Here is an 11,633-nt window from a genome sequence, read left to right as displayed (position 1 = left end):
ATTTTAAAAATAATTTACAGTACATCAAATGAACTTTAAAAATTAAATTGGAATCAAATCGGACAATGCTATTGTGTCATATTGTATAACCTAAATATTAATTTTAAAATAAATTTGAATAATAGATAACCGTATAATGATTAATTGTTCTATTTTCTTAACCCTGGTTATGTCCAAAACTTAAAAAGGATCAATTGGGTCATCTTGTATAACCTAAATATTGATTTTAAAATAAATTTGAATAATAGATAACCGTAATTGAGTGAGATATCACTATTTTTTTTAAGCACAATACATCAAAATATTTTTAAAAATCATTTAGGGTTAATCAAATTATATCTAAAAATTAAATTAAAAATAAATCGGAACAATCGTTAATGCTATTAGTTATTATATTTTCTTAATTCTGGTTGTGTTCAAACCGTAAAGAACATAATTTGGCTATCTTCTATATGCGAAATAGTAAATGTAAATTATATTCGAATAATAAATAACAGTAATAGAGTATGATATAATATATTTTTTTAAAAAACAATTCATAAGAATAATTTTAAAAATAATTTACAGTACATCAAATGAACTTCAAAGATTAAACTGGAATCAAATCGGACTATAATGATTAATTTTTCTATTTTCTTAAACCTGGTTATGTCCAAAAGTTAAAAAGGATCAATTGGGTCATCTTGTGTAATCTAAATATTTATTTTAAAATAAATTTGAATAATAGATAACCGTAATTTAGTGAGATATGACTATTTTTTTTAAACACAATACATCAAAATATTTTTAAAAATCATTTAGGGTTAATCAAATTATATCTAAAAATTAAATTAAAATTAAATCGGAACAATCTTTAACGCTATTATTTATTATATTTTCTTAATTCTGGTTGTGTTCAAACCTTAAAGAACATCATTTGGCTATCTTGTATATGGGAAATAGTAAATTTAAATTATATTCGAATAACAGATAACAGTAATAGAGAGAGATATAATTATGTTTTTTAAAAACAATTCATAAGAAAAATTTTAAGAATAATTTACAGTACATCAATTGAACTTCAAAAATTAAATTGGAATCAAATTGGACAATGCTATTAATGATTAATTGTTCTATTTTCTTAACCCTGGTTATGTCCAAAACTTAAAAAGGATCATTTGGGTCATCTTGTATAACCTAAATATTAATTTTAAAATAAATTTCAATAACATATATATTATAAGATAACCGTAGTTAAGTGAGATATGGCTATTTTTTTTAAAGACAATACATTAAAATATTTTTAAAAATCATTTAGGGTTAATCAAATTATGTCTAAAAATTGAATTAAAATTAAATCGGAACAATCGCCAACGCTATTAGTTACGACATTTTTTTAACTCTGGTTGTGTTCAAACCGTAAAAAACATCATTTGGCTATCTTGTATATGCGAAATAATAAATTTAAATTATATTCGAATAGATAACAGTAATAGAGTGAGATATAATTATTTTTTTAAAATACAATTCATAAGAAAAATTTAAAAAATAATTTACAGTACATCAAATGAACTTCAAAGACTAAATTGGATTCAAATCGGACAATGCTATTAATGATTAATTGTTCTATTTTCTTAACCTTCGTTATGTCCAAACCTTAAAAAGGATCATTTGGGTCATCTTGATAACCTAAATATTAATTTTAAAATAAATTTGTATAATATATAACCGTAATTAAGTGAGATATGACTTTTTTTTTAAACACAATACATTAAAATATTTTTAAAAATCATTTAGGGTTAATCAAATTATATCTAAAAATATTAAACCGGAACAATCGCCAACGCTATTAGTTATTACATATTCTTAACATTGGTTGTGTTCAAACTGTAAAAAACATCATTTGGCTATCTTGTATAAGTGAAATAGTAAATTTAAATTATATTCGGAAAATAGATAACAGTAATAGAGTGAGATATGACTATTTTTTTAAACACAATACATCAAAATATATTTAGAAATCATTTAGGGTTAATCAAATTATATCTAAAAATTAAATTAAAATTAAATCGGAACAATCGTTAACGCTATTATTTATTATATTTTCTTAATTCTGGTTCTGTTCAAACCGTGAAAAACATCATTTGGCTATCTTCTATATGCGAAATAGTAAATTTAAATTATATTCGAATAATAAATAACAGTAATAGAGTGAGATATGATTATTTTTTTAAAACACAATACATTAAAAAATTAAATTGGAATCAAATCGGACAATGCTATAATGTTTAATTGTTCTATTTTCTTAACCCTGGTTATGACCAACACTTAAAAAGGATCATTTGGGTCATCTTGTATAACCTAAATATTAATTTTAAAAAAAATTTGAATAATAGATAACCGTAATTGAGTGAGATATGACTTTTTTTTTAAACACAATACATTAAAATATTATTAAAAATTATTTAGTGTTAATCAAATTATATCTAAAAATTAAGTTAAAATTAAATCGTAACAATCGTTAACGCTATTAGTTATTATATTTTCTTAGTTCTGGTTGTGTTCAAATTATAAAAAACATCATTTGGCTCTCTTGTATATGCGAAATAGTAAATTTAAATTATATTCGAATAATAGAGTGAGATATAATAATTTTTTTAAAAAAAAATTCATAAGAACAATTTTAAAAATAATTTACAATACATCAAATAAACTTCAAAGATTAAATTGGAATGAAATCGGACAATGCTATTAATGATTAATTGTTCTATTTTCTTAACCATGGTTATGTCCAAAACTTAAAAAGGATCATTTGGGTCATCTTGTATAACCTAAATATTAATTTTAAAATAAATTTCAATAATAGATAACCATAATTGAGAGAGATATGACTATTTTTTTAAACACAATACATCAAAATATTTTTAGAAATCATTTAGGGTTAATCAAATTATATCTAAAAATTAAATTAAAATTAAATCGGAACAATCGTTAATGCTATTAGTTATTATATTTTCTTAATTATGGTTGTGTTCAAACCTTAAAGAACATCATTTGGCTATCTTGTATATGCGAAATATTAAATTTAAATCATATTAGAATAATAGATAACAGTAATAGAGTGAGATATGATTATTTTTTTAAAAAACAATTCATTAGAAAAATTTTAAGAATAATTTACAGTACATCAATTGAACTTCAAAAATTAAATTGGAATCAAATCGGACAATGCTATTAATGATTAATTGTTCTATTTTCTTAACCCTGGTTATGTCCAAAACTTAAAAAGGATCATTTGGGTCATCTTGTATAACCTAAATATTAATTTTAAAATAAATTTCAAAAATAGATAACCGTAATTGAGTGAGATATGACTATTTTTTTTAAACACAATACAGTAAAATATTTTTAAAAATCATTTAGGGTTAATCAAATTATATCTAAAAATTAAATTAAAATTAAATCGGAACAATCGCCAACGCTATTAATTACTACATTTTCTTAACTCTGGTTGTGTTCAAACCGTAAAAAACATCATTTGGCTATCTTGTGTATGCGAAATAGTAAATTTAAATTATATTCGAATAATAGATAACTGTAATAGAGTGAAATATAATTATTTTTTGTAAAAAGCATTCATAAGAGAAATTTTAAAAATAATTTACAGTATATCAAATCAACTTCAAAAATTAAATTGGCATCAAATCGGACAATGCTATAATGATTAATTGTTCTATTTTCTTAACCCTGGTTATGTCTAAAACTTAAAAAGGATCAATTGGGTCATCTTGTATAACCTAAATATTAAGTTTAAAATAAATTTGAATAATAGATAACCGTAATTGAGTGAGATATGACATATGATATATGATATGACAATGCTATAATGAGTAATTGTTCTATTTTCTTAACCCTGGTTATGTCCAAAACTTAAAAAGGATCATTTGGGTCATCTTGATAACCCAAATATTAATTTTAAAATGAATTTGCTTAATAGATAACCGTAATTGAGAGAGATATGACTTTTTTCTTTAAACAAAATACACCAAAATATTTTTAAAAATTATTTAGGGTTAATCAAATTATATCTAAAAATTAAATCGGAACAATCATTAACGCTATTATTTATTATATTTTCATAACCGTAAAAAAAAAACATTTGGCTATGTTTTATATGCGAAATAGTAAATTTAAATTATATTCGATTAATAGATAACAGTAATAGAGTTAGATATAATAATTTTTTTTAAAAACAATTCATAAGAAAAATTTTAAAAATAATTTACAGTACATCAAATGAACTTCAAAAATTAAATTGGAATCAAATCGAAAAATGCTAAAATGTTTAATCCTTCTATTTTCTTAACCCTGGTTTTGTCCAAAACTTAATAAGAATCATTTGAGTCATCTTGTATAACCTAAATATTAATTTTAAAATAAATTTGAATAATAGATAACGGTAATTGAGTGAGATATGACTATTTTTTTTAAACACAAAACATTAAAAAATTTAAATTAATTATTTAGGGTTAAACAAATTATATCTAAAAATTAAATTGAGATCATATCGGAACAATAGTTATAGGTAATAGTAATCTATTTTCTTTATTCTGGTTATGTCCAAAACTTAAAAAGGATCATTTGAGTCATCTTGTATAACCTAAATATTAATTTTAAAATAAATTTGAATAATAGATAACCATAATTGAGATAGATATAAGACTATTTTTTTAAACACAATACATCAAAATATTTTTAAAAATCATTTAGGGTTAATCAAATTATATCTAAAAATTAATTTAAAATTAAATCGGAACAATCGTTAACGCTATTAGTTATTATATTTTCTTAATTCTGGTGGGTTCAAAGCGTAAATTATGGAGATATGACTATTTTTTTTAAAGAAAATACATTAGTATATTTTTGAAAATCATTTAGAGTTAATCAAATTATATCTAAAAATTAATTTAAAATTAAATCGGAACAATCGTTAGCGCTATTAGTTATTATACTTTCTTAATTCTGGTGGGTTCAAGCCGTAAAGAACATGATTTGGCTATCTTGTATATGCGAAATAGTAAATTTAAATCATATTCGAATAATAGATAACAGTAATTGAATTAGATATCATTATTTTTTTAAAAAAACAATTCATAAGAAAAATTTTAAAAATACTTTACAGTACATTAAATGAACTTCAAAAATTAAATTGGAATCAAATCGGACAATGCTATAATGATTAATTGTTCTATTTTATTAACCCTCGTTATGTCCAAAACTTAAAACGGATTATTTGGGTCACTTTGTATAACCTAAATATTAATTTTAAAATAAATTAAAATAATAGATAACCGTAATTGAGTGAGATATGACTTTTTTTTTTTAAACACAATACATCAAAATATTTTTTAAAATCATTTAGGGTTAATCAAATTATATCAAAAAATTAAATCGGAACAATCGTTAACGCTATTATTTATTATATTTTCTTAATTCTGGTTGTGTTCAAACCGTAAAAAACATCATTTGGCTCTCTTGTAAATGCGAAATAGTAAATTTAAATTATATTCGAATAATAGATAACAGTAATAGAGTGAGATATGATTATTTTTTTAAAAAACAATTCATAAGAAAAATTTTAAAAATAATTTACAGTACATCAAATGAACTTCAAAAATTAAATTGGAATCAAATCGGACAATGCTATAATGATTAGTTGTTCTACTTTCTTAACCCTGATTATATCCAAAACTTAAAAAGGATCATTTGGGTCATCTTGTATAACCTAAATATTAATTTTAAAATAAATTTGAATAGATAACCGTAATTGACTGAGATATGACTATTTTTTTTAAATACAATACATTAAAATATTTTAAAAAATTACTTAGGGTTAAACAAATTATATCTAAAAATTAAATTGAAATCATATCGGAACAATAGCTATAGGTAATAGTAATCGACTTTCTTTATTCTGGTTATGTCCAAAACTTAAAAAGGATCATTTGGGTCATCTTGTATAACCTAAATATTAATTTTAAAATAAATTTGAATAGATAACCGTAATTAAGTGAGATATGACTATTTTTTTAAAGACAATACATTAAAATATTTTTGAAAATCATTTAGGGTTAATCAAATTATATCTAAAAATTGAATTAAAATTAAATCGGAAAAATCGCCAATGCTATTAGTTATTACATATTCTTAACTTTGGTTGTGTTCAAACCGTAAAAAACATCATTTGGCTATCTTGTATATGCGAAATATTAAATTTAAATCATATTCGAATAATAGATAACAGTAATAGAGTGAGATATGATTATTTTTTTAAAACACAATACATTAAAAAATTAAATTGAAGTCAAATCGGACAATGCTATGCTATTTTCTTAACCCTGGTTATGTCCAAAACTTAAAAAGGATCAATTGGGTCATCTTGTGTAACCTAAATATTAATTTTAAAATAAATTTGAATAATAGATAACCGTAATTGAGTGAGATATGACTATTTTTTTTAAACACAATACATCAAAATATTTTTAAAAATCATTTAGGGTTAATCAAATTATATTTAAAATTAAAATAAAATTAAATCGGAACAATCTTTAACGCTATTATTTATTATATTTTCTTAATTCTGGTTGTGTTTAAACCTTAAAGAACATTATTTGGCTATCTTGTATATGCGAAATATTAAATTTAAATCATATTCGAATAATAGATAACAGTAATAGAGTGAGATATAATTATTTTTTTAAAAAACATTTCATAAGAAAAATTTTAAGAATAATTTACAGTACATCAATTGAACTTCAAAAATTAAATTGGAATCAAATCGGACAATGCTATAATGTTTAATTGTTCTATTTTCTTAACCCTGGTTATGTCCAAAACTTAAAAAGGATCATTTGGGTCATCTTGATAACCTAAATATTAATTTTAAAATAAATTTGCTTAAAAGATAACCGTAATTAAGTGAGATATGACTATTTTTTTAAAGACAATACATTAAAATATTTTTGAATATATGATCAAAATATTTTTTAAAATAATTTAGGGTTAATTAAATTATATCTAAAAATTAAATTAAAATTAAATCGAAACAATCGTTAGTGCTATTAGTTATTATATTTTCTTAATTCTGGTTGTGTTCAAACCGTAAAGAACATCATTTGGCTATCTTGTATATGCGAAACAGTAAATTTAAATTATATTCGAATAACAGATAACAGTAATAGAGTGAGATATAATTTTTTTTTTTTTAAAAACAATTCATAAGAAAAATTTTAAGAATAATTTACAGTATATCAATTGAACTTCAAAAATTAAATTGGAATCAAATCGGACAATGCTATTAATGATTAATTGTTCTATTTTCTTAACCCTGGTTATGTCTAAAACTTAAAAAGGATCATTTGGGTCATCTTGTATAACCTAAATATTAATTTTAAAATAAATTTCAATAATAGATAACCGTAGTTAAGTGAGATATGGCTATTTTTTTTAAAGACAATACATAAAAATATTTTTAAAAATCATTTAGGGTTAATACAAAATATGTCTAAAAATTGACTTAAAATTAAATCGGAACAATCGTTAGTGCTATTAGTTATTATATTTTCTTAATTCTGGTTGTGTTCAAACCGTAAAGAACATCATTTGGCTATCTTGTATATGCGAAACAGTAAATTTAAATTATATTCGAGTAACAGATAACAGTAATAGAGTGAGATATAATTTTTTTTTTTTTAAAAACAATTCATAAGAAAAATTTTAAGAATAATTTACAGTATATCAATTGAACTTCAAAAATTAAATTGGAATCAAATCGGACAATGCTATTAATGATTAATTGTTCTATTTTCTTAACCCTGGTTATGTCCAAAACTTAAAAAGGATCATTTGGGTCATCTTGTATAACCTAAATATTAATTTTAAAATAAATTTCAATAATAGAGAACCGTAGTTAAGTGAGATATGGCTATTTTTTTTAAAAACAATACATAAAAATATTTTTAAAAATCATTTAGGGTTAATCAAAATATGTCTAAAAATTGAATTAAAATTAAATCGGAACAATCGCCAACGCTATTAGTTACTACATTTTCTTAACTCTGGTTGTGTTCAAACCGTAAAAAACATCATTTGGCTATCTTGTGTATGCGAAATAATAAATTTAAATTATATTCGAATAGATAACAGTAATAGAGTGAGATATAATTATTTTTTTAAAATACAATTTATAAGAAAAATTTAAAAAATAATTTACCGTACATCAAATGAACTTCAAAGACTAAATTGGATTCAAATCGGACAATGCTATTAATGATTAATTGTTCTATTTTCTTAACCTTCGTTATGTCCAAACCTTAAAAAGGATCATTTGGGTCATCTTGATAACCTAAATATTAATTTTAAAATAAATTTGAATAATAGATAACCGTAATTAAGTAAGATATGACTTTTTTTTTAAACACAATACATTAAAATATTTTTAAAAATCATTTAGGGTTAATCAAATTATACCTAAAAATTAAATTCAAATTAAATCGAAAAAATCGTTATTGCTATTAGTTATTATATTTTCTTAATTCTGGTTGTGTTCAAACCGTAAAGAACATCATTTGGCTATCTTGTATATGCGAAATATTAAATTTAAATCATATTCGAATATAAGATAACAGTAATAGAGTGAGATATGATTATTTTTTTAAAACACAATACATTAAAAAATTAAATTGAAATCAAATCGGACAATGCTATAATGTTTAATTGTTCTATTTTCTAAACCCTGGTTATTTCCAAAACTTAAAAAGGATCATTTGGGTCATCTTGTATAACCTAAATATTAATTTTAAAATAAATTTCAATAATAGATAACCGTAGTTAAGTGAGATATGGCTATTTTTTTTAAAGACAATACATTAAAATATTTTTGAAAATCATTTAGGGTTAATCAAATTATATCTAAAAATTGAATTAAAATTAAACCGGAACAATCGCCAACGCTATTAGTTATTACATATTCGTAACATTGGTTGTGTTCAAACCGTAAAAAACATCATTTGGCTATCTTGTATATGTGAAATAGTAAACTTAAATTATATTCGGAAAATAGATAACAGTAATAGAGTGAGATATAATAAAAATAATAAACAGTACATCAAATGAACTTCAAAGACTAAATTGGAATCAAATCGGACAATGCTATAATGATTAATTGTTCTAATTTCTTAACCCTGGTTATGTCCAAAACTTAAAAAGGATCATTTGGGTCATCTTGTATAATCTAAATATTAATTTTAAAATAAATTTGAATAATAGATAACCGTAATTGAGTGAGATATGACTTTTTTTTTAAACACAATACATTAAAATATTTTTAAAAATTATTCAGTGTTAATCAAATTATATCTAAAAATTAAGTTAAAATTAAATCGTAACAATCGTTAACGCTATTAGTTATTATATTTTCTTAATTCTGGTTGTGTTCAAATTATAAAAAACATCAAACATCATGTTTTGTCTTCGAAGTGGACTGTATTTCTTGTAACTTGCTCTTGTTTACGCAAATTAAAACCGGTAGTTAGAATAAAAATAGTATTTATTAACTACATACAAAATTGGTAATTTGGTTTAGTAACAGCGTAAATTAAAATTAAAAAGAATTCGATTTGTTTGACGCGAGTCTTGATTGTGTCTGTCTTTTTGACGCTCTCTTGTATATGCGAAATAGTAAATTTAAATTATATTCGAATAATAGAGTGAGATATAATAATTTTTATAAAAAACAATTCATAAGAACAATTTTAAAAATAATTTACAGTACATCAAATAAACTTCAAAGATTAAATTGGAATGAAATCGGACAATGCTATAATGAATAATTGTTCTATTTTCTTAACCCTGGTTATGTCCAAAACTTAAAAAGGATCAATTGGGTCATCTTGTATAACCTAAATATTAATTTTAAATTAAATTTGAATAATAGATAACCGTAATTGAGTGAGATATGACTTTTTTTTAAACGCAATACATCAAAATATTTTTAAAAATCATTTAGTGTTAATCAAATTATATTTAAAAATTAAATTAAAATTAAATTGGAACAATCGTTAACGCGAAGAGTTATTATATTTTCTTAATTCTGGTTGTGTTCAAACCGTAAAAAACATCATTTGGCTATTTTGTATATGCGAAATAGTAAATTTAAATTATATTCGAATAATAGATAATAGTAATAAAGTGAGATATAATTATTTTTTTAAAAAACAATTCATAAGAAAAATTTTAAAAATAATTTACAGTACATCAAATGAACTTCAAAGATAAAATTGGAATCAAATCGGACAATGCTACAATGTTCTATTTTCTTAACCCTGGTTATGTCCAAAACTTAAAAAGGATCAATTGGGTCATCTTGTATAACCTAAATATTAATTTTAAATTAAATTTGAATAATAGATAACCGTAATTGAGTGAGATATGACTATTTTTTTTAAACACAATACATCAAAATATTTTTAAAAATCATTTAGGGTTAATCAAATTATATCTAAAAATTAAATTTAAATTAAATCGGAACAATCTTTAACGCTATTATTTATTATATTTTCTTAATTCTCGTTGTGTTCAAACCTTAAAGAACATCGTCTGGCTATCTTGTATATGCGAAATATTAAATTTAAATCATATTCGAATAATAGATAACAGTAATAGAGTGAGATATAATTATTTTTTTAAAAAACATTTCATAAGAGAAATTTTAAGAATAATTTACAGTACATCAATTGAACTTCAAAAATTAAATTGGAATCAAATCGGACAATGCTATAATGTTTAATTGTTCTATTTTTTTAACCCTGGTTATGTCCAAAACTTAAAAAGGATCATTTGGGTCATCTTGATAATCTAAATATTAATTTTAAAATAAATTTGAATAATAGATAACCGTAATTCAGTGAGATATGACTATTTTTTTAAACACAATACATCAAAATATTTTTAAAAATCATTTAGGGTTTATCAAATTATATCTAAAAATTAAATTAAAATTAAATCGGAACAATCGTTAACGCTATTAGTTATTATATTTTCTTAATTCTGGTTGTGTTCAAACCTTAAAAAACATCATTTGGACGTCTTGTATATGCGAAATAGTAAATATGAATTATATTCGAATAATAAATAACAGTAATAGAGTGAGATATAATATTTTTTTTTAAAAAACAATTCATAAGAAAAATTTTAAAAATAATCGATTTTCTTTATTCTGGTTATGTCCAAAACTTAAAAAGGATCATTTGGGTCATCTTGTATAACCTAAATATTTATTTTAAAATAAATTTCAATAATAGATAACCGTAGGTAAGTGAGATATGGCTATTTTTTTTAAAGACAATACATTAAAATATTTTTGAAAATCATTTAGGGTTAATTAAATTATATCTAAAAATTGAATTAAAATTAAACCGGAAAAATCGCCAACGCTATTAGTTATTACATATTCTTAACATTGGTTGTGTTCAAACCGTAAAAAACATCATTTGGCTATCTTGTATATGTGAAATAGTAAATTTAAATTATATTCGGAAAATAGATAACAGTAATAGAGTGAGATATAATAAAAATAATAAACAGTACATCAAATG

Source organism: Anthonomus grandis, chromosome 5 (genome assembly GCF_022605725.1).
Source record: "Anthonomus grandis grandis chromosome 5, icAntGran1.3, whole genome shotgun sequence".
Classification (NCBI taxonomy): Eukaryota; Metazoa; Arthropoda; class Insecta; order Coleoptera; family Curculionidae; genus Anthonomus; species Anthonomus grandis.
Note: the sequence above shows the minus strand (reverse complement) of the source record.